This window comes from Jaculus jaculus, chromosome 1 (assembly GCF_020740685.1).
Source record: "Jaculus jaculus isolate mJacJac1 chromosome 1, mJacJac1.mat.Y.cur, whole genome shotgun sequence".
NCBI classification, from domain to species: Eukaryota; Metazoa; Chordata; class Mammalia; order Rodentia; family Dipodidae; genus Jaculus; species Jaculus jaculus.
This window is the reverse complement of record NC_059102.1, coordinates 65,683,529-65,710,532: the sequence shown is the minus strand read 5'-3', so window position 1 is coordinate 65,710,532 and position 27,004 is coordinate 65,683,529. Positions and strand designations below refer to the sequence as shown.

The 27,004-nt window shown below is 41.5% G+C and overlaps 1 protein-coding gene and 1 pseudogene across 3 annotated transcripts in view; one reads left to right on the top strand and one right to left on the bottom strand.

Moving 5' to 3' along the window:
* Pcsk5 (proprotein convertase subtilisin/kexin type 5) overlaps positions 1-27,004 on the bottom strand; it is a 496,681-nt gene that overhangs the window by 457,053 nt on the left and 12,624 nt on the right. The gene's annotated exons all lie outside the window — the stretch shown is intronic.
* LOC123457959 lies at positions 26,130-26,227 on the top strand (annotated as a pseudogene).

Here is a 27,004-nt window from a genome sequence, read left to right as displayed (position 1 = left end):
GGGCACATGTTACTAGATGGCCCACTGCGTTCACTCTGGCACCCTGTTAAGCGAGAACGGCTGAGATCATCTCATAACCATGTGTACCATGCTTCTCTTTTTACTACATTAGCTAGAATGATACAAAATGCAACCTGAATACACGGTGATGTCATATCCCTGTCTAACATCCCTTTATGACTTCCTTTTGCTATTAAGCATTAGTTAAATTTAATGTCCTTATAGTATCTGAAAGTAATGAATTACAAGTCCACTCCCACATGAGGTCAGCTCAATTATATCATCTCCAAATCTTAAGAAGATACACATTCAGTTAAACCCAGGTTGATAGCACTGTCAGGCTAAGGTGGGCGTCCTCACCTGCCTGTGTGCTCGACTAAGGCTGTAGCATGTCTGTATGCTCCCAGCTCTCAGTGAAGATTACTGAATGATCTACAAGTCAGAATCTTGAAATGACTGAAATCACATATAGTAGAGGTACATGTGGGTCACAGTCTCTAGTAGGCATATCACAGAATCATCAACTGAAAGCTGATATTAGCAAAAATAACTTCATTTTATCTGAACTGAAAATGCAAACTCTGCCGAGATTATGGTTTGCAAATTTGTGGTTCAGACATCACTAAACTGTTAATCTGTTTACAAAACAGCAGCAATGTAATAGCATGTTAAGCCGATTATTTTCCCTCATCTTCTAAAATAATTGATCACCTTCCAGGAAAATATATACATATATAATTAAAGAGTCTTTATGTCACATCTATTAATATTCATGTCCCAAATTGGAAAAAAATATGTCTTTTATATACCTACAACAGCATGGAACATGCTGAGGGCATTTAACCAGTACTGAGAAGAGAAATGCTGTAACCCATGTTGGGAGTTATTAAAAAGAAAGACAGGGCATGAAAGCAGCACAGTAATATTATCTATAAGCAGACCTCCTCCTAGCTTCTCTAGGGTAATGTAAGGTGATGACTGTTGATGTTGTACAAGAGCAACAAGGGCTGAACCAGTGAACAACCTAAGACTGACAGAGGCATTACATAAACAGATCAGGAACAACAGGAATATATGAAGTATGAAATCAATGACATATAGATAAAGCCCAACCTTTTCCTGATCTATATATAAAGAGAATAATGGTCTTGGCCCTTTTAAACTCACATTTTTTATAGCCACACAGCATTTTCTTGTCTAGCAACACAGCTCTACATAAAACACCAACTATATCAATTTCATCTTATGTTTCTAATTTTGTCAGGCTTTTATTATTTTGTTTGTCCTTAGTAGTACCTCTCATTGTGATATCAAGACTCTTCTTATCTCTACACTCTATGAAACCAAAGGATAGTCTGAGGAAAAGCTTTTGCAAACTATTTTACAGTTAAAACTTTTTTTGTTTTTATTTTTATTTATTTATTTGAGAGCAACAGACAGAGAGAGAAAGAGGCAGATAGAAAGAGAGAGGGAGAATGGGCGTGCCAGGACCTCCAGCCAATGCAAACGAACTCCAGACGCGTGCGCCCCCTTGTGCATCTGGCTAACGTGGGTCCTGGGGAATCGAGCCTTGAACCGTAGTCCTTAGGCTTCACAGGCAAGCGCTTAACCACTAAGCCATCTCTCCAGCAGTTAAGTGTTAATGAATGTCAGTCGTCCAGGGATAACTGCATTTGATTAGAAAAGTATGACCTAAGAAAAATAAATGTGTCCATAGCGCTTGTAATTTTGGAAAAGAATCAGTGGAGTTTTCCATTTTGTCCTCTCCTAAAAGCAGAAGGCAACCTTTCTTATGCCCCTACTTCCTACCCCACGTAAGCTAGCTGCAGAGCACCTATGGGCAGCCTTTGCTCCCAGTGAAAAGCCGAGTGGTTCTAGAAGTCATTGGGCACTAATACTGCACTAGCTGTCTCCGTCTCACTGCAGATGGTTTGCATCTTCCATCCACATAGTTCTGTAACAGCAACCTCCTCCGTGTTGAGGGTCTGCCCAGGACGATGCCTGTCCTGAACACTGGAAACAAGGACAGTACCAAGCACAACGGAGAGACTGTCAGCCAGTTATGAAGGACTGAGGTTACCAGGGCTTGACAGCCCTGCCAGCTGTGTCTGGCTGCCCATCCGCTGGACTTTCCCTCCTTCCTCTCCAACTGACATATGCCCTCAAATTGTGCACTTCTTTTTGAAAAGTTATTTATCTCTGACCTACAAACCAGGCACCACAAGATGGGCAAACATCTGAATAGAGTGCACAAGGGAAAGCAAACAGGTGCCATTCAAAACATGAAAAGATGTTTATATGCAAGTTAAAATCATCACAAGCCAGAATGGCAATCTAAAAGACTAACAATGCCAAACATCAGAATTTTACATTGAAAAAATATTTAATAGCTTCTTAAAAAACCTTCTAAATGAATTAAAACTTTTATTTCTAGGAATTTTTCATTAAAATAAATGACATGTACAAATGTTCACAACACCTTTGGTGAGACTGAAAAGAACAGAGTCACTAAGGCCACTGTCTTTCCCATGACGCAAACTGGAAAGTCTGAAAAGTCTGTTAAACTTATTTACTTCTGAGTCAAACAGAGTGAAATAGTAAATTCTTAGGGTACTGGTTGCCCTTTACTGAGGTCTTATATCTGAGGCTTCCCTAGCACATCTCCATATATGAGTACGTCAAAATAACTATAACAACCCATCTTCTGAGGCCCAGACTCGGTAAATCTCAACAGAGAACCAAAGAGAAGATCTGATTTAGTTATTCAGTCACCAAAAATACTCTCAACCTCATGGCCTTTGCACCTGCTTCCCTCTACCTGGAATACTCCAGAAATCTCTGACCTCCTTCCTCACTGCCTTGGGTCTTTACTCAAACATCACCTTTTTAGGGAGAATTTTCCCTGGCCCCCAAGTGGAATGGCATACCTCATAGCGACTGATTTTCCTTCCTAACATTTATCATCACCTAACATCATGCATTCTTTATTTGCCCCATTCACTGTTTTACTTTCACCTCAGGAATATTAGTTTTATCCACTGCTAGAATGGCCTGAGCCAATCACACCAAATACAAAGAACAGATGGCCTGTGCCCTTAAGGAACCCACAGCAACAGTGGTCATGATTTTACCTTAGGAATGCTCACCTTCACGTGCATCTTCCTTAACAGACCACTAACAAAATGTAGCATCACATGCAAACATATGAAATTAAGAGTTTATCACCAAAAACTATGTGATCACCAAAGTCTGCCTCTACATGTCTTCAACTGCTCTCTGAGCTCCTCAGTTTATAACACTTCACATAACTGCACAAAAAAGTGATATTTCTCACAAAACTGTTGAGTTAGTTTTAAAAGATTAAGTCAGGAGGTAGGGAAATGCAAAGATCTGGTGAGCTACTAAAATTTGTGGAGGACAAACCAATTCAGATTCAGATTCATGGTAGCCTCAGGGCAGGAGAAAGCAGATGTCATCAGCCCCATTTTCCCCAAGGGAAGGCAGCAGATCACAGAGCTTAAGAGTGTACATGGAGCCATACAGTCACACAGGGAAGCTAAGGCTGGCCCTGGGCAACCTAATTCCACAGTATATTCTCTTAACTACTTTAAAATACGTTGGAAATTAAGTTTCTAAGGATGAATATAAAACTAAACCTCCCTTGAGATCTCAGTTATTGTCCAAAACCCCTATTATTCCTATTAAGGTTGCAAAGTCTTCCACCCTTTCAAGTTCTTTTGCTGAGGATATTTTTAGATACCTGAGGCCTTAGAAGGAGCTGGGAGCATTCCCTGTTCTCCAATTATGTGAAAAATCTTGAGCTTTGAAGAAGGTTTGGTAGAATTCAGCTGAGAATCCATCAGGTTATGGACTTTTCCTTTCAGGGAGGTTTTTTTTTTATTACACTTTCAATCTCAATAGATGTAACAGGTTTGTTTCCAGGTTATCCAATTTTGTGGAGTAGAGGTTTTGAAAATATTTTCTGATGATTCTTCCAATTTCATTGATGTCTGTTGTTACTGCTCCCTTTTCATTTCTAATGTTCATGTGAGGCTTCTCTTTTTTCCCCCCTTTGATCAAATTGGCCAGAGGTTTGGCTCTGTAGTATAGTTTTAGGTAGGGTATGGTGATACCTCTAGAGGTTCTTCCATTCATATTCTTAAACACTGAGCTCCTGTCTGATGCTTCTATCTTTGGAGGCTTGGGGACCTCTGGCCCAGCCTTTGAGGGTTGAAGCCTGGCCCTTCTTCCTGCTGGAATGCTTTGTTCCTAATTTTCCAACAGCTGATGAAGCTCCCACTTCCCCAGAGAGGCCACTCCAGCCACTAGGCACTATGCCTTCACTGTCAAATTGGACTAAAATCCCTTACCCCATAAGACAAGATGCAGCATTCCTCCCCTAACTTGCTGAGGTATTTGGTCATAGTGCGGAAAAAAGTAACTATTACAAAATGTAAACATTATATAAAGTGGGGATTGATTTTAGGAATATCTACATCTACTTTAGCTGCAAAAAGGAAGTGCTGACAAGTGTCTCCAAGTCCAAAAGAAACATCTTTCCTGTAGTCTGTGGGGCCAAGAAACCTGGTACCCATATCCATCTCTAATGTAATGGAATCCATGCTACTGTCTCAGTAAGAAAGTATCTATAAAGCACTGCAGGACTCCAGATGTACGCTATCAAAGAAGCATGCCATGTGGGCACCAATATTCACAGATGGCATTGTACTGTGCAATGAAATGCTGTGAGTGCCACTCAGATGTTTTCTTAGATGTGAATTTCAAGTCAACCATTCAGAAAACTCCGGTGATTTCTTCCTTAATTCCTTCAGGTTGAGGCATAGCATTTGAGTTATTCAGAAACTGGCACTAGAAGCCAGGAGTGGTATTCATGCCTATAATCCCAGTACTTGGAAAGGTGAGGAGGGAGTATTAACATGAGTTTGGGGTCCACCTGGGCTACAGTGAGACCCTGGCTCAAGGAAAAGAAAAGAGCTAAATGAAAATGGTATGACAGTGCATGAATGCGGAGCAAAATTTTCACAATAATCTTGTTGTAATCAGGATTCTCAAGGGAAGATGAAGAGTGCACTTCGCATAACCTCTCTAAGACAGGCAGGTGTGTGGCAGACAAAATATCTACATCTTGAGCTGCAATGCCCAAAATATGACTTCTATGACCAAAGGGGTTTTACATACACAATTAAACACAAATCTTGAGATGGGGAAATTTTCTTAGACTCTAGGGACTTCATAATGTACCAAGGGTCCTTGTTAAGGAGAAGATGCCAGGCTTGGCACATGCCTGTGATCTCAGCACTCTTGGGAGGTGGGAGTAGGTGATCAGGACATCAAGATCATCCTTAGCTACACAAAGTGCACAGACAGCCCATAAGACCCTTCCTCAAATATCAAAAAGGAAAGAGAAATGGAGGGGAGGAGACAGGGGATGGGGGACAGGGGCAAGGAAGGGGAGGGGAGGGGAGGGGAGGGGAGGGGAGGGGAGGGGAGGGGAGGGGAGGGGAGGGGAGGGGAGGGAAGGGAAGGGAAGGGAAGGGAAGGGAAGGGAAGGGAAGGGAAGGGAAGGGAAGGGAAGGGAAGGGAAGGGAAGGGAAGGGAAGGGAAGGGAAGGGAAGGGACGGGAAGGGAAGAAGAAAGAGATGGGAGGAGGGAAGAGAGACAAGAAGGGAGAGACAAGGAAGTGGTGGCGCACGCCTTTAATCCCAGTGCTTGGAAGGCAGAGGTAGGAGGATTGCAGTGAGCCCAAGGCCACCCTGAGACTACATAGTGAATTCCAGGTCAGCCTGGGCTAGTGCGAGACCCTACCTCAAAAAGAACAAAAGAAAAAAAAAAAAAGCAACAGCAAAATTAAAGAAAGGACTATGTCACAGATATAGAGGTCAGGAAAGAAGAGAAGGCTGTAATGATGAGATGAGAAAATGCTGTCTTTGTAGACCACAAGCCTTGGAATGCAGAGGCCCCCAGAGGCTAGCAAGGTGAGGCAAGGAAGTCTCACCTAGGAGAGAAGGATAACAGGCTCCCTGACACCTCGACTTTGGGTTAGGACTTGGGACTTCCTTAACTGCAAGATGATACTAAACCTACATCGTTTTAAGCCACTAAATGTACGACCATTTGTCACAGCAGCCATTGGAAGCCAATTCCAGGCAGAACTAGAACCTCCAGACACTCGTGAGAAGTCAGGGCAGTGAAGCAGGTGACTTGTACTTGGCTCTTTTTCTTCTACATAATTTTTTAGCACTCTCTGGGTATTCCGTATCAATTTTCAATTAGCAATGGCAACACAGTAATTATGTTTAGCATCACTGAGGGACTCTGCTACTCACTTTTAACACGATCTTAATCGTCAGAACAGAGATCCAAACTGAAGGAACTTCCTCAGAATGACAGAACCAGTCAGCAAGCTATAAACCCATCTTATAATAAAAGCAAGCAATAAACACTGGTGCTTACCACAGGCTTTTCTGCATTGTGTCTAATCTTCCCTACACCTCTACAAAGGAGAGTTGTTCTCGTGCTATGCCTAGGAACCTGAGTTTACACCAAAGAGAACAGATTGTGTAACATGTCCAAGAAAAGAAGGCACCAAGCAAAGGTTTGAAGCCAGGTAGGATGACTCCAAACATCTAAGCATTTTCTGGCCTCAGATGTGGGTTTCATTTGCCATTGACTCGTGGCGTTTTACAGAGCTACGCGCACTTCTCTGGGCAGACTTACTCGTCCATCCCACCTCTCGTTGCCTACACACACCAGCATAAGGCTTCGTTATTTTATTCCAAAATTGCCTGATCAACAGAACTTAGACAAATCTTAGTCCTAAGAGGCTTTCCTAAAAGTGAGCAATCACCCATACCTGACTATGAGAAACAACTTCACCAAGGAAACTTAAGACTCAACAAGCAGAGAAAGTGCCAAAATTTCCCCAAGTTCAAGTGAGCCCATTAGAGTTTGTCCAACTAGTCAAAAGGGGAATGAAATTTACCCCAAAATAAATCACAGAATCTTAAGAGTTAGAAAATATCTGAATGGGATTCTAGTCTAAATTTCCACATGGATGCAGGGACCCATTCTTCACAGTACTGTATTTTCTGGGGTAGCCTATTTGAAGAGAATTCTTCCCAATAGCTAATATAAACCCATGGCTTTAAGCTTGCAGCAACAACGCGCTGTCCCTCTTCTCCCAGACAGTCAACACAGCTCCACTGGCTTTTCTGTGTTTCTGGCTAACCAGCTAAGCTTCTCCTCTTTAACAACCTTTTGCAAGTTGCTTCTCCTAATGAACCAACATCTGTAATGTCTCTGCAGAAAGCTCCAAACCTAGAACATACCACATGTCCACTCAAGCATGGTGGGACCAGGACAAAGTCCATGATACCTTGACCAACAACTTCTGACAAAATAGCTTAAAACAATATGTGTTTAGCAGAATGAAAGAAAGAGTCCTTAGAAAGCCTTTCTAAATTGGTTCTTGTCCATTCTATATTTTAATTTCCTCAATTCTGCGTTTTAATTGCCTAAATGTAGATGATGGAAATTTACATTTCCTTTGAATGCTGAATTTTCATTTTCTATATTCTACCCTCATGCTTTTATAGCCTGTCTAGACATTCCTTTATTTACTGAGTATTTGCTGTGTGCCAAGCACTGATCCCAAGACACTACAGAGTAAGGGAACCAAGCAAAAGCCCTGCCAACACAGAGATAACATTCTGACTCAGTTTCATCAACCCCACTGCGTCAACAAGTATGAGATTCATGTCTTTTCTACTAGATCAGAGTTTTTGAACTAAGACAAAGCAAATAAACTTTCACTTTTCTGCACTACAGAGGAGGATTGGGTTCAATGTTCATGTTCCCCTTACAAAATGTTTGTAGCAGTTATTTAAGTATGACTTAGCATTTAGATTTATTTATTTACTTACTTACTTCTTATTTGGGGAGAGAGAAGGAGAGAGGGAGGCAGAGAGAGAGAATGGGCATGGCAGGGCCGCTAGCCACTGCAAAAGAACTCTAGATGTGTGCACCACCATGTGCCTCTGGCTTATGTGGGTACTGGAGAATCAAACCTCGGTCCTTAGTTCACAGGCAAGTACCTTAACTGCTAAGCCCACCACTTACTTTGTTTAACACAGTTTTCTCTAAAATGAATTACTGTGTTCTCAACATAAAATAATTCTTATATGATAGTCCTCAGAAAGAACATTCATTACTGTTACATGTAGTCATTTATTTTAATGTTGTTTTAACCCCCACTTGTAAATAATTCTGAAATAAATTAAATTATTCGTTAAAAATTAAGCGACCCCACCCGCTTGTTACACATACATATACTTACACACCCAGAGACCAGAGATGCTAAGAGACAGCCAGCACAAGGGGTGTACATTGGGTCTGTACTTTCACTAAGGCTCACCCTGGAAGCCTGAAAGATGCCTATGTGTGGAAGTAAAGAGAAAACAGTGCGTAGTTTGACAGGTGGAAATATTGCTAGAATCAGTCCCTGGAACAATGTGTTTTTTCTTTCAGATTCACTGATTCTCAGCCCTATGCATCCATTAGGATTACATGGGGACTTACAAAACTGCTAATTCCGAGTCCCCTTCCCTCACTGAGGGCCTAAGTTAGGGCCAGTATAACATGTTTTGTCACACACACACACACACACACACACACACACACACACAAAGATCTCTGATTCTGCAGTACCGCGAAGGTGGAGGACTGCTGTTATAAGCAATTCACCTCACCTTGCGACAATACAGCCGCTGACTGAATTCAGTCACCAAGGGGGAAAACTACTATTCCAGGCCATTTACCTCATCCTGCAGTACTGGCTCTGAATCTTGTGACCTCCACTCAAACACAGTTAAATGTTAAAAGTTTATCTGATTATTATGATGCTGGAGGTCAAATGAGTGACTTGGACATGCTAGGCAAGTGCTGAGCTATGTCGCTAGCTCTAATTTGATTTTAGAACTAATGTAATTGAAGTTGGAAATGGAGGGTGCATATCTGGAATCCCAGCTCTATCAGGAAGCTGAGGCAGGAGGATAAAGACTTTAAAGCTAGTATAGGCTACATAGTAAGACCCTATCTCAAGCAACAACAACAAAGAACATAAAACTTAAATACTAAGGATTCCCATTTTTAGCTGGTCCTTTTTATTTTTTAATTATTTTTAAAAGCTCCCTTTTCCTACCAACAAACGTTGTTTAGAAAAAAAAAACTGTATTTAGCATAACCAATACAGCATTTCCAATGTTTTATTATATAAGTTATCTTCTGAACTCAACAGCATCTTAAATAAATGACCCATTTTATTCTTCTTACAGGCTAAGTGGCAGCTGTGAGCATTAAAGTTGTAATGAAGAGCTGGAGAGATGGCTTAGCAGGTAAGACACTTGCCTGCAAAGCCTAAGGACCCAGGTACAATTTCCCAGTGCCTACATAAGCCAGATGCACACAGTGGCACATGCATCTAGAGTTTGTTTGCAGTGGATAGAGGCCCTACTGCACCCATGTTCATTCTTGCTCTTCCTCATAAATAAATAAATAAAAATAAAATATTTTTTAAGTGTGATGTAGACTAAAAGGTGTTAAGTCTCAGGACAGCTAATGTTCATGTGCCACCTTGATACTTCTGTTTAATAAGCCTATTAGAAGAGATTCTTGACATTTTTCATTAATGGCTATTCAGCAAGGCCTTGTTCATCTTGGCCCTCATACGGGCTGGCAGGGTTGGCGTGCATGGTAGGGCCAGGGCAGGATGGAGGGCAGTAGCAGAGAGTGGAGGTAGGTTGGAGTCAGGCCAACTGCTGTTCCGCAGAAGTGAGGTGAGTCCCTCCTGCTCTTGGGCCCCAGCCTCTGGGAAGCAGATACTGGCTTATCATTCAAGATGCCACAAGTACACAACTACTAGAATAGATAAACAGAAAACACAAAACAACAATACCAAATAATGTTGAGGATGGGAGGTGTGACAAACACACATCGTTGTTGAGAACGTCTGGAACACTGGCAGTATTTTGTAAAACTAAATATTCATCTATTATAAGTTCCAAAAACCTTACTCCTAAATATTTACCCAGGGGGAAAAACAAAACTGGTCCATGACTATTGTAATGGCTTTAATTATAATCACTCAGAAGTGAACAGCTCAATGTCCTATGTCTCATGAATAAACACATGAGCTGGTACCTCCACACAATGGGTTAGTCTTAGTCAACAAAGAACACACCACTGATGGCTAATCAGAGGGGAATCTGAAATGCGTTGTAACAAGAGAAAGAATCCAGGAGCACCGGGATGCTCACCGTCTTACTGTAGCTTCGTGACAGAGTAAAGGTAACAAACTGCACGTTTTCCTCTAGCACTTACAGCATTTTTGGCTTTAAATTAAGGCTTCCAAACCACTATGAATTGATTTTGGGGTACTATGGATACCTACTTTTGCCAGAACCAATCGTTGAATAGATTGAACTTTATCTAGTGTGGGTTTTCACCACTTTTTCAACTATTAGGTGGGCCTCGCTATTGCCTCTGGGTCCCCTATTCTGTGTTATTAGTCCACACCCACGCTCTGTGCAGCGCCATGCTGGTTTTGTCACTGTAGGTCTGTGATAACATCTGTGGTCAGGCATTGAGCTGTCTCTAGCAGTTTTCTCTCTGCTTAGGATTGTTTTCGCTCTCCGTGATCTTTTGTGAATTCTGGGGTTGTTTCTTGCAGTTCTGTGAAGAATGTCAGTGGAATTTTGACAAGGATTGCAGGGTATCTGGGAATGTACCCAAAGGACTCCAAATCCTACCACACATGTATTTGCACATCCAGGTTATTGCTATTCTATTGACAATAGCAAAGAAATGAAATCAGCTTGGATGTCTGTCAGTAGACGACTAAATAATGCATATGTGGTACACACACACTCTGAAATTTTACTTAACTATAAGGAAAAATATGAAATTTGCAAGAACACTGATGGATCTGAAAATTATTACATTAAGTGAGTGACATGACCTAGGCTCATAAAGGCAAATACAGCATGTTCTCTGTCTCGCATGTGGATATAAACATATATATAATATGTGTGTGTATATATATACACACATACATACATACATGTATGTATGTAAAGATGTATATACATATATATGTAGTATATGTATATACATATATATGCATATATATGTAGTATGTATGTGTATATATATATGTACATGTATTTATATGGCTATGAGAATGGCTATAGTGCATGAGACTGGAAAGGGGACCACAGAAGGAGGGAAGGTAGTTGAAGGTTTGGGAGGTAGTAGAAGACATATGACATGAACACGGAAAGGGGAATAGTGGAGGTTGAAGGGTACATATGATAGGTGGACAGGGGAGAAATGAGGAGGAGGATCAACAAAAACAAATTATATCAAAAATGAAACTTAACCCTTTGTATTCTAAATTAAAAAAAAAACAAATTACAAACCAAATGAAACAACAAACCACTTTTCTCTACTTTCAAACATCACATAACACTTATGAGGCTGAAAATGGGAGAAGCTGTCTCCTCACCAGTAAGAAAGCAATTCTGCAGCAGACACCAGATGTGGGCCTCCTAACTGAATTACATTCTTGCACTATCTACCTGGAGGTGGTGTAAGATCCAACAAGATGAGAGGCCATGCCCCAAGACCGCTCTGTCCAAACCTGAAGCACCACTCACAAGACCTACTCTGGCTGACAAGACGAGAAAAGATTTCAAGAGGCTGCTTACAAAGCCGCACGAAGGCACATGGCGTCACATCACTAGATGCACTTGTTGAGGCTCATCGCGTTATACAATGAATTGTACCACATGCAAAGGATTGTCCAGGAAACCTGACTTTCAAAAGTCCTGAGTGAAAATCCCATTTGTCAAGGAGCTACTTGAAAAAGCGATGCAAATGGAGAAACACAATGTAAAAAAGTTGTTTGTTTAGATGTCATGATGTTAACAAATCAGCCAAGCAGTGCAGCAGCCATTTCAACACTGGGACTACACAGCACAAACATCAACCCGCTGAACAGTGCACAGTGTGTTGAGCTTCTCTTTTATGAAATAAAGGAAATATTCTACAATGATAACTAAAGCACTGTTTTCCATCCACATGACCATCTTAGTCACTGTACTACATGATGGGGGTGATTAGGAGTTACTATATACTCTGGAAAAAATGGCTGGCAATTTTGAAAGATGAAAATGTACAAATGGCCTGGAGTCTCCTAAAAGCTATTAGCAAATATCTGACATCATTGTCTTGAATACAAGGAAGACTATAAACCAGGAAAGCTGTGGGGCCAGCAGCAGCAGCACCTCACACCACCACTGATCACCCACAAGCATGGTAGAAACACTACACACACACACACACACACACACACACACACACACACACACACACCGTGTCCACACGTTAACAAGAATCTAGTCAGCTTCCACTAAGATGCCCCAGGTGAAGAGGCAAGGACCTGGCTACCTGAAGTGATTTACGGGGCAACATTCAAAACAGGAGGCCAGTACTGGTGTCTATCCTGACCTGTGCAATCAAGATGTGGAAATGTGGAATGGAGAGATGGATAAGCAGTTAAGGTGCTTGCCTGCAAAGCTAAATTACCCAGGTTAAATCCCCCCGTACCCATGTAAAGCCAAATGCACAAAGTAAAAAAGTAGCACATACATTCAGAGTTCATTTGTAGTGGCTAGAACCCTGGCACACTCATTCTCTCTCTCTCTCTCTCTCTCTCTCTCTCTCTCTCTCTCTCTCTCTCTCTCGCTGTAATTAAATATATATATGTGTTTGTGTGTGTGCTCATGCATGCATGTGTGTATGTATATGTTTGTGTATGCATATATGTGTATATATATGCCTTTTTCTCAAATAAATAATAAATGAATAAATTAATTTTAAAAAAATTATGTGCAAATGCACCATGTTCTGCTCAGTCTATACTCATCATAAGTTCTAGGTTTTACCCTCTTTAATGATTTGAACCAAATTAATATTTGAAATGAAATTGAATTTCAAGAAATTTTATCCAAATCCAACTCTAGGCAATAATTAACAAATGGCACTAGTGATAATGGCAGCAAAGGAAGAAAAGTTATCTGGTAAATTATATCTCAGTGAAACAGTCCACTCCCTGGACTTGGGCTAAAGTGTCAAGCTTTTATTTACTTATTTATTTTCTTAACATAAAAATTCCACTGACCTTGGTCTTAAATGCATACTACATAAATTTTAAAAACGAGTTTAAATAACCATTATACCCACCAAGTAGAAGTTTGTATCCATAAACCAGAAAGTCAAAAGTAATGTTTATGAAATTGTACTTGGCGCCACAGATTTGAGTTTTAAGTATCCCTCTTCTATCATTCCTAAGTACTTACTGTTGACATGAAGGATAAACGTGATATGGTGTTTTACCAAAGGATCATTGCAGTGTTTGCAGATGGCTGCAGTAACTGAACACACATGCCTATCTGCACAAGTACATCATAGCTGGGAAAATGAAGAAACGGCATGCTCATTTAATAGATAATAAGCTTCTACCTGAGGCGTCCAGAGGACTGAAAACTAGTCTGTGAATTGTGGCAACATTCAAATTAACACTAATTACTGTCTCATTATTACATTTCCATTGTTCAAGCAGATACAAACATTTGGTGGAGGGAAGAGCAGAGCTTCTGAAGTTGGCGTCCCTCTGAGTCCTACCATGCCAACACTCCACTGCTAAACCCTGAAATAGGCTGGAAGCCCCAATAAGCCACACTGACAAAGACCTGTGAGGAGTGTGGTTTAGGCAGCCACAGGCATGGACTCCCTTTTCAAATGTGTAGTGAATCTGAACTTGAACACTGACTACATGGGCCAGGCTATGTCTCTAATCTGTCACTGTAACACTTACTCAACTCTACTGACCTATGAAGGGACCTTACTCTGTGTGTGATGGTGGATGCAGCACCATCCCCCTCCCCAGTTTCGCAATCCATAGGAAACTGTTATGATCAGTTGACCACAGCCACCTTTAGCTTGCTGGCCCTAAGTCTAGCAGTCACAGGTAAAGGAGACAATACAGTCATATTCCTCTTTGTGAAGGAAACAACTATGTCCTCTACCCCTCAAAACAAGCCTGCTGGGGCTGGAGAGATGGCTTAGCAGTTAAGCGCTAGCCTCTGAAGCCTAAGGATGCTGGTTCAAGGCTCGATTCCCCAGGACCCACGTTAGCCAGATGCACAAGGGGACACACGCGTGTGTCTGGAGTTCGTTTGCAGTGGCTAGATGCCCTGGCACGCCCACCACGCCTGCCCGCCCTCTCTCTCTCTCTCTCTCTCTCTCTCTCTCTCTCTCTCTCTCTCTCTCTGCCTCTTTCTCTCTCTGTCTGTCACTCTCAAATAAATAAATAAAAATAAACAAAAAATTAAAATAAAAAACAAGCCTCCTGACATTCTCAGGACAGAGGTCTCTGGTTTCAAGGGCTCATCTAAGATGGCCATGCCTTATCCATTTGATCAATCATGTGATGCCTTACCCATCTGATCAATAATTTAGCCTACTTCTGGACAGTAACCAGGACAGAACTGGGAATGAACCCTTGTATCTAAGTCAGGAAAAGTATCCATTGTTTCTTATCAAGACGGTATAATGAAAGAGACAGAGTCAGATTTTCACAGACCTATGGAACAACTACTGCCTCCGCAACTGAGTTATCTTCTTATTGCCACATTCCTACGACACAACTTCCTTGACCACACTCTTCTCACACACACATTTCCTAAAGAAACAGGGCCCAATGAATACTAAATCTATTACCAGTAATTCTTAAAGAAATATATTTGTACCCAACAAATCATCAAGATAGACAGAAAAGCCTCAACATTTTTATTTATTTATTTATCTGTTTACCAGCTAGACTCAAACTCACTAGCTGAGAATAACACTGAACTTCTGATACCTGCTCCTGCCTCCACCTCCCAATGCTAGGATTACAGTGGTGAGCCCATTACTCCCAGTTAGCTGTATATAGTGCTGGGATCAAACCCTGGGCTTTGTGCATACTACGCAAGCACTCCACCAACTGAGTTATAGTTGTAACATTTTCTGAAAGAGTGAGAGAGAGAGAGAACTGGTGCGCCAGGGCCTCAGCCACTGAAATCAAACTCCAGATGCTTGTGGGCATGTGCAACCTGGCACGTGCTTCACCTTTGTGCATCTGGCTTACACTAGATGTGGAGAGTCAAACATGGGTCCTTAGACTTCACAGGCAAGTGCCTTAACCTCTAAGCCAGCTCTTCAGCCCTGGAACTTATTTTTTTGAAAGAGAGTTGCACAGAGCCCAGGCTATGTAGCCAAGGATGATCTAGAACTCCGGATTCTCCTGAGTCCACAGCTCAAGCTCTGGGATTATAGGCCTAGGCTGCTAGCTTTGTCATTTGTAATAGCAATTTTTTTCATAATCAGTATGGAAATACTAGAACTTGGGACTGCCAAATACCAAGGCAGTGCTCTGGCTACACATCTTTCTGGGCCCCATTCTCTTCATTTTATGGGTAGCTAGGTGATATTATTACTACCAGCTCTAAATGCATAAAGGGTCTAACTCCATAAGGGTAGTTACTGTTTTAAAAAATGTTTATTTCTCTATTTATTCGCACATGTGTGGGGGAAGAGGGAAGTGCCACTTTGTGTTTGGCTTTACATAGGTGCTGGGGGAACTGAACCCTTGCAAGCAACGGTCTTTAACCACTGGGCCGTCTTCCCAGCCCGGGTATTTATATTTTAGGAAATTAATACTGGAGCTGTAATTATTGGAAAGGGTAATGCTTATTAATTACAACACACATATATATACATGTGCACACAAGTGCTCAAACTTTCTTCCCAACAGTAAATAACAACCAAATCCAATGTGGTAATGTGGGCAACACCTTGATGGAATCACAGGATCTAGAAAGATTCAAGCAGTAAATCTTATGACTCTTCATGATATCCTCACATCCCTGAGCACTTACAACAACACTCAGGTCAACCCAGCAGGCTATGTTAATAATGAGTTTCAATTTATCACAAGGTAATGTTACTCACACTAGGCATTCCTGGTCACAATGATGCAGCAAGCTTGTGGCACAATTTGCAGGTTATGCAATGCAGTATCTCATACATTTACTTCCTATTCTAATTTTTTATTTAAGTTCAAAGTTATTTTTTAAAAGCCAGGCTTGGGTGGGAGAGATAGCTCAGTGGTTAAAGGCACTTGCTTGCAAAGAAGGAAGGGAGGGAGGGAAGGAAGGAGGGAAAGAGGGAGGGAAGAAGGAAAGAAGGAAAAAAAGAAAGAGTGAGAGGGAGGGAGGGAATAAGAAGGACAGAGGGAGGGAGGGACAGAGGGGGGAAAAAAAGTCACTTAAGAACAGACAAGAAGCCAGTGTGATTGCTCACACCTAATCCCAGCAATAAGGAGCTGAAGCGAGAGGATTGCTGTGTGTTCAAGGTCAGCCTGAGCTAGAGAGTAAGATTTTGTCTCAAAACAAGGAAATAAAAAACAGAACCCTTAAATAAAGCGTGCGTGCGTGCGTGCATGCGTGCGTGTGTGTATCACAATGCACACACATATAAACAGGATTGCCTCCTCATATAGTAATTGAGTATACATCTGGGCTAAGAGGAGAAAAGGTCACTTTCCCCCAACCCACATCTCTGCACACCACATAAGGCCCCTCCCTCACAGAGCAGTTTCTGGGTTCTTATAAAACTCACTCCCTGGCCTATCATTGTTCTCTTTTGGGGTTCTCTTGCTTGCCAGGGGCATACAGACCTCTTTATCTCTCACACTCTCTTCCTTCATTCTTTCTCTGGTGCATGCATCTCTCCATTCTCTTCTTTCTCTTTCCTCCTTTTCCCTCTCCCGTGTTACAACATAATTTTAGATAAAGATGAAAAGGAAGGGAAGAGTTTAAAGAACCATGAGTGCTTGGAAACACCTGCCAGAGGGTGGGCCAGACCCAAACCACTTGGAATATCCTGAGGTTCCTGCTACTTAACAAAGTAAAGAAATGCCACATACCTTTTAATCCCAGTACTCAGGAGCTAAAGTTAGGGGAATCACTGTGAGTTTGAGGCCATCCTGAGACTACATAGTGAACTCCAGGTTAGCCGGGGCTAGAGTGAGACCCTTCCTCAATAAAAAAAAAAAAAAGAAATGCCACAGTATGAAATTTATTTATTCAAATATTTACATGTAACACCAAAATATAACTATGCTATAGAGAGATCAGTAATGCCACTGAGTCCTTGTTGGGACCTTAACACCTTGCCCCGAGATGCACAGTGTTGATTATTTCCCAGTGAACTATAAACAATAAGATGGAGCAGTAAGACAAGAAGTCAAAGTTTTCAAACTCAAATGGTACTCCAATCCAGCCAGGACCAAAACTACCTACCACTCACTGGAGATGTCATATTGTACTGCAATCCAAAGCACCTACCACTCGTTGTGGATGTCAGTAATGGGCATCCTGGAACTCAATCATCTTCAGTCCATGCTTCCAGGGTCCTGTCTCTCGGGGAAGAGCCTGACATCTACTTTGAGATTTTGTACATGGACAGGGCCACTCAGCATTAATTGTACAAAAGAAGCATAAATATGTTACACTGAACATTACCAAATACTTAGATATTCATGAACCTGTAGAATTTCCTTGACTCAAAGGCAAAGGTTTGGAAGTACATACACACACACACACACACACACACACACAATCTAACCAAATCTGACTCCTGGCATCAAAACATGCTAGGGATAAAAATGAGCTGATGAGTCATGTGTTTTGATGGTAATGAAAGGGCTGAGTGCATGGTGGGGAAGGAGATACAGCATAGTGCATCGCAGCCCAGCAGACAGCCAGCCTACCCACCCACAGCGGACCAGTGAATGCCTGAGGGAACAGATAGCACCAAACTCTACATACACGGTTTATCCTATAAATGCATACTTAGGAAAAAGTCAAATTATAAATTTGGCACAGTAAAATAGGACCTTTTAAATAACATAGTATAATAAAAGCTATAGCACGTTTATGAATTATTTTAAAAGTTCTAACTTAATGTTTTCAGACCAAGGGTAACCTTGATGCTACTGAAATATCAGAAAGCAAAACTACCGGTAAGCAGGAACTGCTGCAGGATGGGCTGCCGGGATGACTAGCCTGACTCCTGGGAGGCGTCTGAAGACACCCGGTGTTCGCAATGCACAGCCTGGGCTGAGAGCCAGTGCAGGCAGCAGAGTGATTATTGGGGGAATAAAAGGCTAAGTGAGAAGAGCTCTAATAACCAGAATTTGGATGACTGTGAACAGACAGACCAGGTGCATCTTACAGTAAACCTGCAGAGAAGTGGGGTGAGGAGGAATACAGAGTTAGGCCTAGAGCAGACACGGTAGAGAAGTGGGGTGAGGAGGAACACAGGCTTGGGTCCCACTGCTTACCGAAAGAAAAGGAAATGTGTTCTGAATAAAAGGCCACTCCAATGATCCATGCCATACACACACACACACACACACACACACACAACAGATAGAGAGAGAGAGAGAAAGAGAGAGAGAGAGAGAGAGATGGCATGGAGTGAGGGTAGGAGAGAAACAAAGAGGCATAGAGGCAGAATGAATGGGCCTGCTAGAGCCTCTAGCCACTTGTACATCTGGCTTATGGGGGTATTATCTAGGTCCTTAGGTTTCACAGTCTAGTGCCTTAACCACTAACCTATGTCTCCAGCCCCTGTTCAGAATTTTTGCAAATGAAATCCAGTGCTCTTCTCCACACTAGCACTGCCATCTCCTTAAGCTACATGTCGGTGTTTCCACATTCCCCACCAGCACCTTGTTTTGCCATGCAGTGGAGAATAACTCAAAGCTTTACTCAAAGTTGTCTAAGAGCCACTCTCCTCACTCAGGGAAACTCCCCAATCCTTATTCCTATTTTGCATAGTCTGCAAAGATCACGCCTTCAAGTGAGTCCCATGACCACCAGTAATAGCGTTAGCAGCATAGTGCTGCCAGCTCAGAGGTCATTAGAAATGCTGGATCTCAGATCTATTAAACCAGAATCCACACTTCAACAGCATCTCAATATAACTTAGTGAATATCAAAGTGCGAAAAGCATCAACCACCCGCACGACCTTCCCAGCCCACCTACTTCAGCCCTCTGCACCATCTTTGACCATGTTCATGCTCACCCAGCATTGCTGGTCCTCCAACATGCCCAGGCTCTCCCCTGGACTGGGCCTTTGTTCCTTCTACTTGAACGATCCCCCCACAGGTGTCTCTAAGACTGGTTTGTTTCTTCAGCTTCCCTAGATCTTTGCTTGCCTACTTTCTCTGTAGACATATCCTTAGTCATCTGGCTTACAATTGAAAAGCAAATGTCCAGACATTCATTTCTCTGTTCCCTGCTTTTGTTTTATGTTCTCCCTTCCCTACTTTTTTGTGGTAGGTTGGTTGAATGGATGGACGGATAGTCAATTTGTTTTCTTTAAAACAGAGTCTCATGTACTCCAGGATAGCGTCAAACTTGCTATGTAATTGAGGTAGCCTTGAACTCCTGACTCTCTTGCCTATATCTGTAAACTCACACTTGGCCCTACTTCCCTATTTTCTATCCATGGGCACTTACCATTACTTGATGCACTCTTGTTTCTGATGACCTATGCTACATCAGGAAATCTGGAAACACATTATTTGTGAGCTCCCACCTTGAAGAGGTGAAACTCACGTTTCCATTTCTTGAAGTTGTGACTTAATAATGACTTGTTTTGACCTATGGGATGTTAGCAAATAAGACACAAACATAAATTTTAAAGGTCTTGCATACCGGGGCCTTCCATCCTGTTTCAGGAAAATCTCTGAGTCAATATAAGCAGCTTCTGCTAGTCTGTTGGATGTTGAGCCATGTGGCCAGACACCCATCCTCACCTAAGCCAGCAGCTAGCACTAACCACTAGGTGTATGAATAAAGTCACCCTAGCTAACCAGGCCCCACTGATCCAACACACAATGAAGAACCAACCAATTAACCCAGAGCTCATGAGCAATAGTGATTGTAGTGTCAAGCCCATAACCTATACACAAGGCACTGCCCCTATGAGTGTACTGACTCTACAGTGCAGGTTAGTGTGCACGTCTTTGTACAGAGTGCAGTATGAAGTGGGAATTCTAATGTATTTTCAAAGAATGGTATGGAGCAGACTGAGGGCCAAGAGAAGCTCAGAGTGTTATCAGTAAACACCTGCCAAAGACAGCCTCCAAACCCAAGGGGCTAGAGGGTGGCTAAATGCCTTCCTGGGTTCATTATAGCTTCTGTCTTTGCAAAATTTGGTTGAACAAGATAAAATTTTGCCTACTTAGTTTAGATAAAGAACATTTTAGATTTAAAAAAATCTATATGACCACATTCAGTGTATCAACTTTTTCTCAAAACAGTTTTACTTTCTTGGTGTCTAACTTGCCTAATTGCATCATCATGTGCCCTTTAAAATATCTTTCACATTATGGAGCGCTTACTCTCTCCATTTTAAGTGATTCCAGTTTTTAGCAGCTTGTGAATCGTGAATCGACGAACCACATCCCTGCATGTGGCTTTAGCTCTGTCTTGCCAAAGAAGAAAAATCTGCTGCTTTGGATTCATTTCAATAGTTGGAAAGTCAGGCCATCACACTGCACATCTCAGATGTTCCCTACTGCGTCCACATCACATAAATCAGCAAGCACAAGATAGCCACATGCTTCAAAGCCAGTTCTCCAACATGGAGCCTCACCCTCTGCAAAGAAGCGGGAAATGTCAGTGGATCCTACAGCCTGGGGACCACAATTCTCCAAGTGCAACATGACCCTTGGAAACTAATTTTTTTTTTCTTTTTCTTTCTACTGGGCTGAATTGTCATTTTATTGCCCAGACTGGCCTCCAATGCCTAGGCCCAAGTGACCTTCTAAGCAGTAGGAACTGCAAGAACAATCTTTTGAAATATAGAATTAATAAATTATTTTACTTAGTGAGGAAACATAAAAGACAATCTGCCACAAACTAAATGTTTGCCTTCCTATGATAAAACAACTGCTTACCAGTCATGACCAGTTCAGGTAACTCACAGAACAAACCTCATCCAAGAAACAGTGAGGCCAGTATATAACAAAAGTACAGATCGAGTGCCCCTGAGCTCTGGGATCTCAGGGTTTCTTCCAGGAATGAGAATCTCCTCTAAACAGTAGAATCACATGTCAACACATCTGCCAAAACCTAGTACCTGCCTCCTTATTTTATGGTCTTGACACAAAATTTACCAACTGAATACGGAACAAAATGTAAACGAGAAGTCATTCCGGTCTTCCTTCAAAAACACAGGGTTCTTACCCCCATCATTTTTCCACCTTCATCACACTTGTTAGTCTGTACTGCATACAAGTAAAAGGAGAAAATTCACTGAGATTGGACTGTTGTATTCACCAGGATGGGCCAAGTTCCACTGCAGTAACAAATGACCCCATGAAACAGTTATGTGAAACCACAAAGGTTAATTTCTATTAGACCACTGTGCACCAGCTAGCTGCTGCTGAGATCTCCTCAAGGACTCAGACTAAAGAAGCATCCACCACCTGAAGCTCTGCCAATTAACCAGACTGTTAATGAAGGGGCATGTGTCACTTTGACTCACATTTCATTAGCCAAGTGAAGTCACTTGGCCACACTCAACTCCACATATAAGAAAATTCAATTGCATTACATGGACAGCAATGACTTCAGTGGTCTCTATATACTCCCATCACTCTGACTTAGAGCCATTTATGTATTTAAGAATATGGTCCTGAGACCATTTGAACTGAAGAGCACCCTCCTAGATGCCAGATGGAGATGAATATGAACAAAACATAAACCCTGTCTTTAAAGGAAGTACTGACCAAGACTAGTGATGCAAGGTGATAATCCCACCTGTTTGGGAGACTGAAGCAGGAGGATAATTCAAGCCCTGCCTGGGCAACTTAGTGAGAGAGATCCTGTCGAAAAATGAAATTTAAAAAAAATATCAAAAGGGCTAGGTATATAAGTCACTGGTAATATATTTGACTTGGATGTGTGAGACCCTGAGTTCAATCCCTAGTAACTAACAAACACACACACACACACACACACACACACACACACACACACACACACACGGAGTTGATAACAGGGAAGATTAAGCAAAGATGACATGGATGAATAGAAAGAAAATAAGATAAATTGCAATCATGATAAAAAATGCCCATTGCCAATAAAAAGAAACATACAAGTTTCAATGACAGCCTAAATACTGTCAAGTTTTAGACACAGACAAGTTCATTTAAGGAAATGACATCTACAAATGGGCAAAGTCTAAGCATGAGGATGTTCAGACAGAGAATGGCATGTGTGGAGGCAGCAAGCGAGGACATTTTCATCCATGGGCAAAGGACCATACAAAGAGGGAGAGTGAAGTTCAAGACACTAAAGAAGAAGAGAGGAAGAGAAGGAAGCCAAATGTTCTTGACCAGAAAAGAGAAGGAAAAAGTGGAATAGGGTAAGACTCAGGTAGAGGTCGAAATGAAAATGGAAAAAGGCCTTGGACCATCACAAGTGAGGGGGAAAGAGCTCTTCTCTCAACCCATACATCCCCTAAGAAAATTCAGCTTTCCCAGCTTTCTTTCATCTGACCCGTAAAATGTAACTCATCTTTCCTTCTATCTGCCCTTCCCTGAATGAAGGCTCAGTCATTTGAGGCTTGGATCTGATAAAACCAAATAGGTCAGATGGGGAGACCCATCTCAGTTAAGAGACTGGCTTCTGGCCATGCCCCCTCCCACTAAAAGAATGATCCTTTGTACAACTAAAGGGAGTTAACTCCCAGTGAATGTTTGTTCTATTTGTCCTGAGTTTGTTTCCTATCTCCCAGGATATTTTCGAAGCCACTCCTTAAGTACTAAGCCCAAGGCTTGATTTATATCTGTTTGTACTGGAATCTGCAATCTTTCTTCTTCAGAGTTTTGGCCCTTCAAAATGGCCAATCCAGGTTAGCCCTGCCATAAGTGTCTGGCCATCAAAAGACTCAACTGCTTATTTTACACAGAGCCTGTGATCCTTTAAGTGATCAGAACCTACTTGTTGTCACCAACCCCACTGTTCATACACAAATAGTCACATCTGCCTGTGACCTGAATGTGCATGCTTCCTTACTGCTGACTCATCCTTTCACCAGCAAGCCCAGTGCTCTATCAGGCAGAAGACTCCTGTGCCATTGTCAGGGCACTTGTCATAGCCAGTAGGCTAATTAGGGTTCACTGGGATCCATAAAGAAACAACCCCATCCCTAGGACAAGCTGGGAAGTGGCACTCACAAATGGATGCTTTCAAACTGAATACTGTGTCACACAAAGACTGTCAGGGCTTTGCACACAGAAATGGAACTGCTGGATCATAGAAACCTTATATTTAATCTTTCAAGCAACTACTAGGCTATTTTCCAATGCAGTTACACCACTGTACATTCCCATTAGCAGCATGTGAAAGTTCTAGTTTCTCAGGCTAGAAAGATGATGTAGAGGTTAAGGTACTTGCCTGCAGAGTCTCATGATGCAAAACAACCTGGGTTTAGTTACCCAGTACCTACATAAAGCCAGATACACAAAGTGGGGCATGCATCTAGAGTTGCTCTGCAGTGGCTAGAGGCCCTGGCAAGTCTATTCTCATTCTCATTCTCATTCATATTCATAGTCTCATTCTCATTCTCTCTCTTCTTGCAAACTAACAAATAAATAAATAAATAACAAACAGAAACTTGGGAATTGTATTTTTAAAAAGGAAATTCAAGTTTCCCTTCATTCTCATCAATAATTGATTACTGCAGCACTCTAGTGAGTGGAAACAGTATCTCACTGAGATTTGGATTTACAAATCCCTGATAAGTAATGGTCTTGAGTATCTTTTCATGTACAGACTGATCATGTGTGTATCTTCTTTTGCGAAATGCTGAGTTCTATTGCACCCATTATTAATTCAACAATTTAACTTTTGATTATTGACTATAAGTGTTATTTATATGCTTTTATACAAGCACTCAATCAGGTATGATTTGCAAATATTTTCCCCATCCTGCCCACTTTTGCTATTGTTATGATGTAGGCTTTTGGGGTTCAGAGGTACTGTGAACCCCAACTTTTGGATCCTTACCCTATTTTAGCAAAACAGTGATAAAAATGGATTCCGAGCAGGATAATTTATGAATTATTAGGTTTACTTAGGGAGAAATTATGAATGATGAAGTTTATTGTAGGGGGAATTAAGATCCAAGTAGGAAGCTAGCTGAAAAACTCAAGCCAGAGAAAAATTCTCTTCCTTTCCTGGCTGGAAAGGAGAGGGGAGAAGGACAGACCCTCTATCACAGAGAAATCTCCTGGGGTAAGTAATATGGGCTCTGCAAAAGCGACCCACACCCACATATAGAAGGCCAAGCATAAGAACCAGAAGGTCTCTTTCACATAAAAGATCAGAGATTAAGAAACAGTGAAGCACTCGGACATCAAAGAAAAATCATATACATAATCAAAGAGAGAAAGCACCCCAAAGCAAGACACATGCAGAGGGCAAGCAGGAAAACATTCAGGCCACAGAAGTCTCCCCCTTCCTACACTGGAGACAGACTTACATGCAGTTCAGACAAGGACACAGAAAAAGAGAAGGGATCCATCTGGTCGACCTCCTTTATACATCAGACATCCAGTTATAGTGAATCTTGCCATTAGACTCAGGTGTGTAAGGAGAGACCTAACTGGTTCACAGACTCAAGGGGATGACCAAAAAAGGGCCAAGATCTGACTGGTTAGTAGACTCAGGAGACTGACCCAGGGAGTTGAGGAAGAAGCAGAAAGTTCCCGCTGGGGGCGGGTCACTGGCAGCCATCCTGGATGAGAAGAAGCAGATGTGAGTTCCAGTTTAGCCAGGAAAGACAGAATGCTATCTCCTTGTTCCTTCTTTGGGCTTGTGTCCTTAACTACTATCTACATGTAAAAACTATCTTACTCCTGCTTCTCCTTAATCCAGTGTCCTTCAGTAATTATTTTTAAATGAATATAATTTCTATCACAAAGAAAACCTATGACCAGCTCATAAGAACATGGTAAGTCAATGAAAGAGCAGGATGTAGAAAGGTGGCTCAAGTCACCTGTTTCTGGCCTTGAGTCTCCTTCACTGGACCCCAGAAGCTCCTCTGGTTAAAGCAGTTCATGAGGATGAACTAAGACAACAGAAGGATGTCCTACAATTAAAAAAAACAAAAAAAAAAAAAAAAGAGGCTTTGCTGGAAGCTAACCTATAGTAAATCATAAGTAGTCTACAATTTGTTTTTTTCTTGAAAACCACTGAAATTGGTGGCTAACACCACCTTTGCCCCCAACATACACAGTCAAAACAACTAGAATAGGCCCAGCATGAGTAAGCCCTACTGTAAGCTTATACTTACAAGTATTTGCCCCACAGAGTTAAAGGCCCTGGGATCATCTTCCCTCCCTTCCCTCCCTGTACTGAGACGAATGAGCACTACTCAGCTTTATTTTGGTTGAGGAATTTCAAATACAGAAAACAAGGCACAAGCCTGGGAACATCATATGGAGAGAGGTGTGTGTATTTTTACAGCTGTAAGAGCTCAGTATAGAATAATACCCAAACCTTTCATGTAGGTGATGCTTGTTATAAAAAAAAAAAAAATCAGCCTTCTATGTACATACACACACATACACACACACACACACACACACACACACACACACACACACACAGTCATGCTGGAAGAGTGGAAAACCATCAAGGAAAGATGTGCTTTTAATAAATCTGTTTTAATGCTGGCATGGTATTCAAAATGTAATTTTCCCAAGAGAAAATTAACCTCTCAGATAATGTACAGAACATCATCATAGTAACTTAATGCTTCCTTTGTGGTGCTGACTCTAAATTAACATACAGATTAATATACAAATGAAAACAAGATTAACCTATTATATGGAGCAATCTCAAAATGCTATTAATTATAAATTCTTTACTGGTTCATAAGCAGGATGACTGAATGTTCATACCATTCTGTGACATATGCATTCCTGGTAACCTTTATGATGTCAGTGCCCATTTTACATGGAAAAAATTCTAATGAAAAGAACAATCTATAAATAATTTTAAAATCTACATCCTATAAGCAGTAGTTTATGAAAAGATTTAAAAACTATGTTCAAAACTCAGTTCCCCTGTGCTATTTAAAATATGTATATAAAGGGAAGACTATAAGACATGTGAATGAATTATAATCATCTATCATAATTCAGAGATAGAAAGTAAGTTATATGACAACTAAGATGGAAGTAACCCTAAAATGTGACATAGTACATATAATTTAAAAATCATTCAGTTTTTTTAATTTTATTTTTATTTTAACTTATTACAGAGAGACGAGGAGACACAGGGAGAGGGAGAAGGAGAGGGAGGGAGGGAGGGAGAGAGAGAGAGAGAGAATGAGCATGCCAGGGCCTTCAGCCTCTGCAAATGCACTCCAGACACACATATCCCCATGTTCATCTGGCTTACATGGATACTGTGGAATTGAACCTGGGTCCTTACGCATCACAGGCAAGCGCCTTAACTGCTAACCCCTCTCTCCAGACCCATTAAAAATCATTCTTAAAGCCAGATGTGGTGGCACAAACCTATAATCTCAGCACTTGGAAAGATCACTGTAAGTTCAAGGTCAGGCTTGGCTACATAAAAACAAATATGGTACAGATGTTTCCTAAGAACTGAAAACCTTCCTCCTAGAGGGAGAAGCAATTCTCATAGAACTCTGGAAACTCATGAAACCTGCCAGGCTCAGGAAGTTCACTGTGGTGGTCTCAACATAAAATGTCCCCCATAGCCTGAG